The sequence below is a fragment of the Ahaetulla prasina genome, chromosome 2 (genome assembly GCF_028640845.1).
Source record: "Ahaetulla prasina isolate Xishuangbanna chromosome 2, ASM2864084v1, whole genome shotgun sequence".
NCBI classification, from domain to species: domain Eukaryota; kingdom Metazoa; phylum Chordata; class Lepidosauria; order Squamata; family Colubridae; genus Ahaetulla; species Ahaetulla prasina.
Genome location: NC_080540.1, coordinates 20,163,810 through 20,176,180, shown reverse-complemented (window position 1 = coordinate 20,176,180; position 12,371 = coordinate 20,163,810). Strand labels below are relative to the sequence as shown.

The 12,371-nt window shown below is 41.6% G+C and overlaps 1 non-coding gene across 1 annotated transcript; it reads right to left on the bottom strand.

Moving 5' to 3' along the window:
* Window positions 1-1,431: 1,431 nt before the first annotated feature.
* On the bottom strand, window positions 1,432-1,541 carry TRNAL-CAA (transfer RNA leucine (anticodon CAA)). Its single transcript has 2 exons — window positions 1,504-1,541; window positions 1,432-1,477 (listed from the first exon to the last, which is right to left on the bottom strand). It is a non-coding gene; the product is annotated as a tRNA-Leu (tRNA).
* Between the last annotated feature and the right edge of the window lie 10,830 nt (window positions 1,542-12,371).

The following is a 12,371-nucleotide window of genomic DNA, read 5'->3' as shown; positions in this document are numbered from 1 at the left end:
TCAAAATTCCAAAATCTTCAGCCAAAAACTGTCTACTATTGACCTCACCCCATTCCTAAGAGGACTATAAGGGGCGTGCATAAGAGCACAATAGTGCCTACCGTTCCTGTCCTATTGTTCCCTTCATTATATCAAATTAACATAGCTGTTGCATACTTTTACTTATATATATATATATATTTCTTTTATGATGTGTTGTTGTTTTTTTATGTCGATGTTTGTGTATACTGTTGTGACAAAATGAAATTAAAAAAAAAACCCTGCAAATATACACTTCCCAGCAAATGTTGTTGTTCAGTTGCTACATTGTGTGCAGCTGTTCATGACCCCATGGACCATAGCACAACCCGCCTTCCTTGTTATGTATGCTAATGAGGAGTCAAGCCAAGGAACATAGGTTTCACTCAGGTCCGCATAGTCCGGCGGGAAAATAAGTAAATCTGATTGATTGAGCTGTCTGACAGCTCCTCTTTAAAGGACAAGCTGTCAGACAGGCAGAGAGTTTGTATTGTATCTGTTTGCAGAATAAAGAGCTGTTTGTCTGGCACTCCTGCCTCTTCAACACACACACACCCGCCATCGGCAATGTCCCCCAAAGCAATCTTAAATTCATACTCATTGCCTCAATGACACTATCTGACCATCGCATCCTCTGCTGTCCCCTTCGCCTTTTGCTTTCATTTTGTACTTGAGCTTCAGCTTCCAAAGGACAGTCAGGGTTGATTTTTCTTTAGGAAAGGAGGCAAATTAAGGAAGGGGGAAAAACAAAAACCCAACGCTAGCAGCAAAATCATTTCCCATGTGCGTTCCAGCAGAGGCTAGAGAGCCTTTGGTTGTCATGCACTGGATAACTGGCTTGTTATCTTATTTTGTTTCAAAAATATCCTAAATCTTGAATCCACCTTTTCTCTTTCTTTGGAAAAGAAGGTAATGAAGCTCACTCAACCATCCATATTAGGGGACCAAATGGCCGATAGAACGGCCTCCGGATTACCTGCCACCCCACTTCCCACCCCGGAACACGCCGGTGGGATCGCTTGAGACAAGAGCGAATTGACAGCTTGTTAAATCAACCCTCGCCGAAGCAAGAGGTTCATCTGCGATATCTGCAGGGCTGCCTTGGCTCCGTCTTTCTTAAATCGAGAGTCGCTTTTCCGTTCGAGCTGCTTGCTAAATAAAAGAGAGCAACAGTCGGCGGGTGTGATCAGGAAATAGAAATCCCGTAGCTTTCTTTGGAAACGGAGAAGCTGCCATATTGTCGCCTGCGCAATGGCGCTTGCGAGGAAGTTGAGTTTGGGGCGAGACATTTGAGGTTTAAATGTTGAAAATTTCCGCTGGGAAGAGGGGGGAATGGGTCAGGTCGTTAACGTTTGCTGCAGAAGTTTATAGCGAAAGGGAAATATTTGGGACTGGGAGGAAAAAAAGGTTTTATGTCAGAAGTGGGATTTGAACCCACGCCTCCATTCGGAGACCAGAACTCCCAACACTGGGAAAGGGGCGAACCTTGAGTCTGGCGCCTTAGACCACTCGGCCATCCTGACATCTGGGAGAAATGTTTCTGAAAGTAGTTACCTAATTGTTCCCATGCCAATTCATTTGTGTACGTGTTTCGGATCTCGTAATTTGGAGGCGCTTCCCTTTCTTGTTACAAGGCGTCGCCTTTTTGATATTGCCGGGAAAAAAGGGGCAGCGTCTATGTTGCACAAACCAAACCCAGTCACTTTTCCTTGTGAACAAAAGGGGGAAAATGTGCAGCCTGGCTAACCGCTCTTTCCTCTTACTCAGTTATATATAATTGCAAAATCAAAAGTATTTGTCGGATATTGAAGATATTTGCAAAAATGTAAAACAAAGCCACTCTTCTTATGATTACTATTGTTAAATAAAACCATACACCCTGTATTTTTAAAGTTAATAACTAATGATTTAATATTATTGTTTTTACACAATACAATTTCTCTAAAGGGAGCAATTTTAATTTTTAATACAGTAAATATTGATAAATACAACATATGTACACAAGGGTTCTTTTGGGGTCCTCCATCATTTTTAAAAGTGGGAAGGGTTTCTGAGGGAAAAATAAATGCTCCTCTACATAAATACTTGAGATATCTTTCTTCCCTGGAGTTGACATTATAGCCACCCACCCTTGAATGGGTGAAGAAGCTCATAGGTACCCAATGACCTCATTGCCAGTCTTTTTCCTGATAGAGTCCTTTTTAAAAAAAAATGATCGTAATTTCTGTTTTCCAAGGATATGGGTGAGGAAACCCATTTTCCATCTGGTTTCCATCTTTCTTGAGATGTGAGATAAGAGGAAAAGGCTATGTCAGCATTAGTAGGGCTATGAATGACTTGAGGGTATCCCTCTCATGGGTTAGACAGGGGAAGGTCATGTCATGGGCACTTACAGAAGATAATATTTGTAACACTTGGTTGAACTGTGGGGTGTTTGGTGTTCTTTGGGTTTGATTGTTTCCTTGCAAACATTCCATTACCCAACTAAGTATAATAACATCCTCCTCCACAAGTGATAGCACTGATGATGTTACCTACTTGGGTAATGAAATGTCTGCAAGAAAACAACCAAGCTCAGAAACCACCAAGGACCCGATATGGGGACTTAGCAGGGGAAAAAAAAGTTGACAGGAAAGATTGTGTCTGGGTACAGTACAAATAGGATCATGACAAAGACCAATCCTTCTCTCCATCAAACCAGAATTGGACAGTGGGCCTACTGATTAAATTAAATGTGCCACAGTGTTTTAAAATAGTTTTGTCCAGATTTTAAAAATACAAATTTGTCTGTTTTGTTTTATAAAATTTTTAATTCCTGTGGAATGTCTAAAAAGTTGTGGCTTGGATTATATTGGTTCAACCCTGGTTTTAATGGTTTTTCAATATGTTTACTAAAAGCAACGAAGAAGACTCTGAAAGTAAAGACTAAAGCATATATATTTAGCATACACTTTATAACAGTAACAGAGTTAGAAGGGACCTTGGAGGTCATCCAGCCCAACCCCATGCTCATGCAGGAGACCTATACTAGGGATTCAAACTGCCGACCTTTCTGATCAACAATTTCAGCATCTTAGCCACTGAGCCACCAGCTACCTAATACTTTCAAAAACTTTCAAGAACTAACATTTGCTGCAGCAATGAAGAAAATGCAGAAAGTTCAGGACCTTGCTTCTTTTCCATCAGATGTTGCATTTCCTGAGTGATGTACCATTTGGAATAAGAAAGCCCACACTGGAGAACACTAAGAGCTCATTTAGTTCAGCAAACTGCAGATATAGTAGGCAACCAGATGCAACCATGAAGCTCGCAAGGTTGGGCAAAAATGAATAGCTGTTGTTCCCTAATTGCTAATAGTTAATATAAGCTTTTTCCTACCTTCTAGAGGTAATAAATAGCCACTGTCTAATAACAATTGATAAATATCTCCTTGGTGAAGGCATGGATTTGCCCAGTTTCTTTATAAGGTAAAGTTAGAGGCTTCATCAATTCAGTTCAATTACTGGACATTCCTATGTTGTTTACCTGGGTGAAATACGGACTTTTTCACTGTCTTCCTTCAAGAACTGTTTCTTTTTACTTTTAGCTTTTTCTGACAATCTTCCATTCAAGTACTACAGGTAGTCCTCATTGGTTGTTTAGCTTAATCCAGTGGTGGGGTTCAAGTAATTTAACAACCGGTTCTCTTCCCTAATGATTTCTTCCAACAACCAGTTTGCCAAATTGTTCAGACAGTTAACAACCTGTTCTCCCGAAGTGGGAACTGGCTGAATCCCACCACTGGCTTAATCCCTAAAAAAGCTTGTTACATCTTGGATTTGAAGTTCCAACTTTCACATACCCATCTGCCCTGCAGTCATATGACCACATTTTGGATGTTCAACAACCGGCCTGCATTTACAGCCATTTGCAGTGCCCTGTGGTCACACGATCACCATTTATGAGGGTTTTGCCAGAAACTGGTGTTTACTTAAAGAACACTGCAAAAAGGTTCATAATATGATGACCCACTTCATGAGTCACGATTTATGATTGAAATTGTGGGCTCAATGATGGCTAAAGTTGTGGACTACTTGTAATTAAATTCTTGCCTGCTTAGCTTTGAGGAATCAGTCATGTTTCGCTAGATGTTGGCACCTGTTGTGATAGTCCCTTTCAAAATGACTAAACTGTTGGGCACCCTTACCCACAATGCAATTAATTTCACAACTGCATTGATTGGGTGGAGAGAAAACAGGGTTTAAATGTTTATTCTTTCCACTGTGAACTTCAGCACCATCTTTGTTGCTGCCCTGCTTCTCTAGAATATTTGGGGAAGAGGTCTGGGAAGGGCATTAGGTGTTAGAAGGGGGTATTATGGTGGTTATAGAATTCCTCTCCCCTCTTTTCCATCTCTTGGCTGCCTCTAGTGGATTAGAATGCATTCTGCAGAGGGAAGCAGCTTTTTCATTGCAAGGAAACTTATGCTGGATTCATCTGTGACAAATATGTAAAAATAGAAAGAATAAAATAGAATTTTTATTGGCCAAGTGTGATTGGACACACAAGGAATTTGTCTTGGTGCATATGCTCTTAGTGTACATAAAAGAAAAGATACATAAAAGAAAAGATACGTTCATCAAGGTACAACATTTACAACACAAATGATGGTCAATATATCAATATAAATCATAAGGATTGCCAGCAACAAAGTTACAGTCATACAATCATAAGTGGAAAGAGATTGGTGATGGGAACTATGAGAAGATTAATAGTAATGCAGATTTAGTAAATAGTTTGACAGTGTTGAAGGAATTAATTGTTTAGCAGAGTGATGGCCTTCGGGAAAAAACTGTTCTTGTGTCTAGTTGTTCTGGTGTGCAGTGCTCTATAGCGTCGTTTTGAGGGTAGGAGTTGAAACAGTTTATGTCCTGGATGTGAGGGATCTGTAAATATTTTCACGGCCCTCTTCTTGATTCGTGCAGTATACAGGTCCTCAATGGAAGGCAGGTTGGTAGCAATTATTTTTTCTGCAGTTCTAATTATCCTCTGAAGTCTGTGTCTTTCTTATATATGATGTAGTTACACAATTATCTTCTTTCTAATTATTGTTGCACGTGGCTAATATGGGGAACAATTACCCAAGAACAATAGTTTAAGGAATGGATTATAAACCTTTTATTTATCAACCTACAAGGAGAAGAGGACTACTACTTGCTAAAATATATTATCCTATCAGTAGAAATCATCTGTTTCATAGAACTTCAGATCCAACTTTTAGATGTATTTACCAGAAATACTAACTGCCTTAGCTGAGACAGAGGATAGGAAAAAAAGCATTTTCAAATTTGAGAGATTATAATAGCAGTGCTATTATATACCATATTATGATGTTTGGAAACTCTTTTGCTATTCTAGTGCTCCCTCTAGATTTTCTCCCAAGCATAATGCTGGCTCCATCAGAGCAAAATACTATTACATTTTTTTGTAGGTAGTTTTTAGTAAACCCAACATTATTTAAATTTTCCATAACTGAAGAACATATTGTCTCTGCATCTTGTTTTTTCAATTCAACAAGCTCAACAAAAATTGTTGGTGGGTTATCTGAATCCTCAACTTTTACGAAAACTATCGCAACTGGTTTGCATGGTATCATTGAGGCTTTGTCAATAATCAAACATATTTTCAGATTATGTTCAATAATGCTAGTAAACATTTTGGTTTTAATTTCTTTTGCAATGAAATCAACTATTTTCACTGCAGTCGACCGTGAATGCAATAGCAATAGCAATAGCACTTAGACTTATATACCACTTCACAGTGCTTTACAACCCTCTCTAAGCGGTTTACAGAGTCAGCATATTGCCCCCCAAAATCTGGGTCCTCATTTTACTGACCTCAAAAGGATGGAAGGCCGAGTCAACCATGAGCCTGGTGAGATTCGAACTGCCAAATTGCAGACAGCCAGCAGTCAGCAGAAGCAGCCTGCAGTACTGAACTCTAACCACTGCACCACCATGGCTCATCATAGAGTGCAATCCTATTTCCACATCTACTCCATTTTCAGTTTTCAATTCTATCACATTTTCTATGTCTGAAAATGATTTACATCCTTTTGCCAGGCTGAAAACTGTTTTGAATATTCTACAAGTGGTACCTAAATATTTTTCAGACCTCTTATCGATTCCTTTTGTTATAGCATCCTGCTTTCTTTGTTTTAAGTTCACTACGCAAATGGTGTGAGCTTTTGATGAAAAATGCTCCTTCATTTTTTTCCTTAGAGACGCTTGTTGCAGGGGTGAAATGCTCCCCGTTCAGACTGGCTCGGCCAGTCTGGTAGCAATGGAGGCGGGTGGTTTGGAGAACCGGTAGCAAAAATCCCTCCCCCGCCCATGCCCACCCAATCGCCCGGTCACCCACTTGCCCGCTTGTTGCTTCTTTCCGGCTTGCTCGCTTTTTCCGCCCGAATGGTAGGAATAGGTTGTAAAAAAATGCTTTAAACAGGTTTAAAAAAGGCTCTGATAATCACAGCTGAGTGCGCAATCCTCAGAACCTTTGTTTTTTTTACTTTTAAAAGCATTTTTAACAACCTATTTGTCGAATAGGTTGTAAAAAAATGTTTTTAAAAGGTAAAAAAAAGCTCTGACGATCACAGCTGAGCTGCCTGATTGTCAGAGCCTTTTTTTTTACGCATTTACCTGGGTGACATTCTCATATTCAGTGAGACCCTAGATGGACATTTAAAATTAGTATGACAAGTACTGAAAAAACTCCTTGCTGCCAAACTCTATGCCAAGCTGACAAAGTGTGAATTTCACAAAACCTCCGTAGATTATCTAGGCTACCGGATATCAAGCAGACGAGTGGAAATGGACCCAGAGAAAGTGAAAGCGGTGCTTGACTGGCAACCCCTACGCACTCCTGCTAAGCCAAAGGGTCCCCCTGGGGGAGGAAGGGATGGTTAGATTCATAATTCTAAAACCCTGTAATACTCTCTTTGCAGGATTCAATCTTCTTGGGGGCGGGAGGGCAGCCTGTCAGGCCATCTTTTACATTGGGGCTTCAGGCCTGCCACATTTTCTACTGTGGGAAAATGGGAGGGGGGATTATATGGAGACTAGCCTATGGGAGATATATAGTCAAAATAACATTCCTTTCTTAGAGAGTCAAGAACATCTTGCCCTGGCACCTGGAGTCAGATGACTGGGAGGCATCTCCAGTTGGGACAGTGTTTAATTGGGCCATGTGATGGACATGTGGGTGCTGGTCAGGGACTTGAACTTTCATTTGGGTGGGGAAAACTTGGAAATCTTCAGATTCGGGTTTTCCCAGATGTGCCAATGTGACATCTCTAATAAAATAAAACTTTGAGGAATTTCGAGCCTCGGAGTTTTCTTTCATTGGGGGTGTTACTTGGAACCCTGACAGAGTGATAGTCAGAATGGTACATAATATACCAAGTGTGTTTTCTTCATAGATATGTCCAAAAGTATTATTATACTGTCAGTTACATTTTCAATTCTTCTCCTAACAAATCCCACCTTCAATTCAATTCACCTGGGCTGATATTTTCATTGAGCTGTTAATCGATATCCTTTTCTGGTTAAACAAAGTTGGGAATATTTGTCTTAAAAATTTCCTTACACTGAACACTTACTGACATCTCTCAGAAAAGATTCAAAGGCATCTGGATTTTATGCTACCCGCAGACCAAATGTACTTTTTAATCACTGATATGGATGGTTGTCCAACTCAGGAAGAGTTGAGACTCTGGGAGATGTACAAAAAGCATCAAACACAAAACACAAAAGAAAACAATACCGATCAAAAACTGAAACAATTAAATGTAGATTGGAACTGAAATATTCTACAGGTAGTATTTGTCAAAGTTATGATAGACAGCAAAAAAGGGACTTATGACCTGGATTCAAAGGGCCTCTGGTGGCTCAACAGACTAATGCAGTCTGTTATTAACAGCAGCTGCTTGCAATTACTGCAGGTTCAAGTCCCACCAGCCCCAAGGTTGACTCAGCCTTCCATCCTTTATAAGGTAGGTAAAATGAGGACCCAGATTGTTGGGGGCAATAAGTTGACTTTGTATATAATATACAAACGGATGAAGCCGCCCTGAGTCTTCGGAGAAGGGCGGGATATAAATGCAAATAAAAAAAAAAGTTCCAACATCTGCCTATTTCCATGCTCATGTGCCCACATTCTGGGCACTTGGCAACCAGCCTGCATTTAGGATCGTTTGCAGTGATTGCAATTTATGGTGGGTTTTTTTCTGGAAATTGACATTTACTTCCAGTTTCTGGGAAAAAGAATGAGTTTGCTTAATGACAGTGGCATTTGCTTAATGGCCACTGCAAAAAAAGCTCAAAAATCTCACTTTATGAATGTCACAACTTATGACCAAAATTGCCAGTCAATTTCATTTGTAAGCTGAGGACCATCTACATAACTCCTGGAAATTGGAAATTCTGCTCATCTGGGGAAAGTGCCAGGTTTGGTTTGCCTTTTTGAAAGCCTGTAGGATTCTCAACCTGTTGCCTGGGTGTAAAAACGATGGCTCTGTTTTAATAAATTGCATCCTTAAAGCAGCACAATTACTGATTCAGAACCTAGAACTAAGAAGAAGTTTCCTGACAGTTAGAACAATTTGCCTCCAGAAGTTGTGAACGCTCCAACACTGGAAGTTTTTAAGAAGAGATATTGGACAATCTGAAATGGTAGGGGGTTGGACTAGAAGACCTCCAAGGTCCCTTCCAAGTAGTGGTAGGATTCCATTTTTTTTACTACTGGTTCTGTGGGCGTGGCTTGGTGGGCGTGGCTGGGTAGGTGTGACTGGGTGGGTGTGGCTGGGTCATCATGTGAGAGGGTGGGTGTGGCCAACTCCACATCACTCACCTCAAGGGGCACCTTGCCTTGCCCCTCTTGCCTGGCCGCCCAAGCTCTTCTGGTCTTTGTCTAATAATTTGTCTACTACTACAGTGTCTGGTTGATTATCTAATGCCTGCCTGTCCTTCTGGATCCGGAACGCTCACAAATTCTTAGCTCTATTATTCTCCACAATCTTTTGTGGAAACTCCTTGATGGCTGGCTGGAGAATTCTGGGAGTTAAAGTCCATACACCTTTCAGCTGAGAGACACTGATCTACCCCTTGGGTTCTACTTAGTGTGGTAAATCCCTGCTTCTATGGATCTGGTGCAGGGGTGAAATCCAGCAGGTTCTGACAGGTTCTGGAGAAACAGTAGCAGCAATTTTGAGTACTTCAGAGAACGGGCAAATACCACCTCTGATTGGGCCCAGGATTGGGGAGGGAATGGAGATTTTGCAATATCCTTCCCCATCCACGCCCACCAAGCCACGCCCACAGAACTGGTAGTAAAAAAAATTGGATTTCACCACTGATCTGGTGCTTAGTGCCTGTTCTGGTGCTGCTATGACTAGTAATCAGTGCTGCCTTTTACACATACACCACTTCAATAATTATAAAAATGATGATTTCTCACTCATTTCTTTACTAGTAGTAGAAACAAATGTCACCTAAAATTGGAACCCTATATTTAGATTCTGATGCATATTTATTGTTGTGAATGCTTTTGCAAAACAATGGCTGGGAAGACTTGCCACAGATAAAGTACCTATTTCAAATAACATTTCTTAATTGTGTATTCTTACTTGCCCTCTTGTACTGTACCACTGCATTTTGGATTCAAATGCAAAAAAAAAATATTTTGGAGAGCACAGAGAAAGGAATGCTGCATTTGTTTGCAATTCTTTAAAGCGAGTGCCAAGGCGCAGCAAAGGCGCGTCAGCGGCGGGGGGCAGTAGTGAAATGTTACTGGTTCGCACCGGTTCAGGCGAACAGGTAGTAAAAAAAAGCTACTGGGTCCTTTGAACCGGTATTTCCAATGGTCAGCTGTGCCGCGTGATTTAAAATTGCTAGAAAGCAGGAAATCTTGCTTTCTAGTGAATCTAAATTGTGCGGCACAGCTGATCCCCCCCTTGCTGTTCTACTCATCTTCCCAAGCCTCCTTTTGGTATGCACTGCACATGCGTGTGCACGCAGCTCACATTTGGTGCGCACCACGCACCACGCAGGAGCGTGCAGGAGCATGCAGGAGCGTGCTTGGCATGCACCGCACATGTGTGGCCAGTGAACTGGTGGCAAACCATTTCAGATTTCATCACTGGTGGGCGGCCGCTCGCTGAAGGAGGGTCTCCTTGTGCGTGTGCATCTTCCTGGCCCTGCCACAGCCAGTCAAGGAGTTGCGAGCAGAGGAGGAAGAGGAGGGTCACCGGAGCCTTAATGCAGGAATGGAGCGGCCCTGTACCTTTGCATCCTGCCGCTTCGGGCTGGAGCTCACACCCTCTGCACTCGGCCGAAGAGCTGCCAGGGGATGTGGGGAATAAGGCAAGGTGATGGCCGGAGCTTTAGTGCAGGAGAGAAACCGTGTCCTGTTGCGAGAAGAAAAGGAAGGGGGAGGAGAAGAAGGGTTGCCCGAAGGGGCCATGTACAAATCCTAGGAGTTTGTCTGAGCTAAGCTTTGGTGAAGATATAATGAAAGGGCTTGTTGGGCAATTCCTATTGTGGCTGAAGGATCAGACCTTGTTCAGACCTTGCTGCAGGGAATTTGCTTATGAATAGAGCTAGCTATCTCTTTATCTCTTAAGTGCTGACATCTGCTGAGGGCTATTAAGAAAGGTGGGGATTGCTTTCCAAGAGCATGTTTCTCCATTTCTCATCCAGGGAAATATAATATTCTGCCTTTTTAATATTTCCTAAAATTTTTCATTCTTCTAGGAGAGGGGTGGGTGCTAACTTTCTACAACTGGAAACTGGAAAAGACAAAACTGGTTTGACATGTTATCTTTGACTGAATTGGCATATAACAATCTGCTCTCTTACTCAGGCTTTCCAACTGCCAATGGTTTTTGTCTCCTCTCTCCTTTCCCACTTTGATTCTATGAACATCCACTTTTTCACAAGTACTTCAAACAGTGCAGCTATTTCCTCAAAGAATAGAAGAGAAGAATAGAATAGAATAACAGAGTTGAAAGGGACTTTAGAGGTCTTCTAGTCCAATCTCTTCTTAGGCAGGAAACCCTACACCACTTCAGAGAAATGGTTATCTAATCTTTTCTTAAAAACTTCCAGTGTTGGAGCATTTACAACTTCTGGAGGCAAGTTGTTCCATTGATTAATAGTTCTAACTGTCAGGAAATTTCTCCTTAGTTCTAAGTTGCTTCTCTCTTTGATTAGTTTCCAGCCATTGCTTCTTGTTCTACCCCAGGTTCTATGGAGAATAGTTTTATTAATTAAATTAAAATTAATTAAATAAATATTTTTATTAATTAATTTAAGAAATTAAAATGTATGTAGCTTTATGGGTTGGCATTAGTCCTAAGAGCCCCGAGTGCCTCACTCTGTTAATTTGCAGGCTTTGGGATTAATAGAATGGTGGTTTTCACCTTATGCAGTTGCTGGAAATGTCTTTGTTTTCCACCATTTACCTGATAGTCACAGAGAGGTAGAATAATGTTGAGACACAGGAAGTCCTCCCAGGTCAGTCCCATTAGGACAAAATTAGGACGTTGTTGAAAATTCAGACTGTGTGATGGGGCTTTTCTTCTGGCCTGACTAGCTGACCAATCACATTGACCTTAATAATGCAAAGGCTGGAGGTAGAAGCCCACTGGATGGACTTGCTAGGGCATGAAAGCTTATTTTTGTATAATATTCTCTTCTGTATGTGTGCTGTGCTTCGAGCCTGTGCTGACCCCTAGCGACTGCCTCAAAATTCCCATATTTTCCTCTGCAAGACTTTTGCACTAGAACAGTGGTTCTCAACCTTTATAGTGCTGCAACCCCTTTAATACAATTCCCCATGATGTGGCGACCCCTTTAATACAATTCCCCACGATGTGGCGACCCCCAACCGTAAAATTAATTTCGTTTTGAATTTATCGCACCTGAAGCCGTATTGGCTAGCGATCTGAACTGCTTGCGATTGCCTTGAGGACGGAAGCATTAAAGCGGAGACTCCTCCCCTATTAAGTTTATCGCGCCTGAAGCCAGATTAGGCTAGCGATTGGGAGTGATTGCAGCTGGCTTGAGAGGGAGACATCAAAGCAAAGATTTCTCTCTTTTTTAATTGATCGCGCCTGAAGCCGAATTCGGCTAGCGATTTGAAGAGCCTGCAGCTGGCTTGTGGAGTCAACCATTGGAGCGTGATTCTTCAACTCACAAGTATACTTCCCATATTTCCGATGGTCTTAGGGGACCCCTGGCAAATTGTCATTCGACCCCCAATGGGGTCCCGACCCACAGGTTGAGAACCGCTGCACTAGAAGATGGGAACCCACTGGT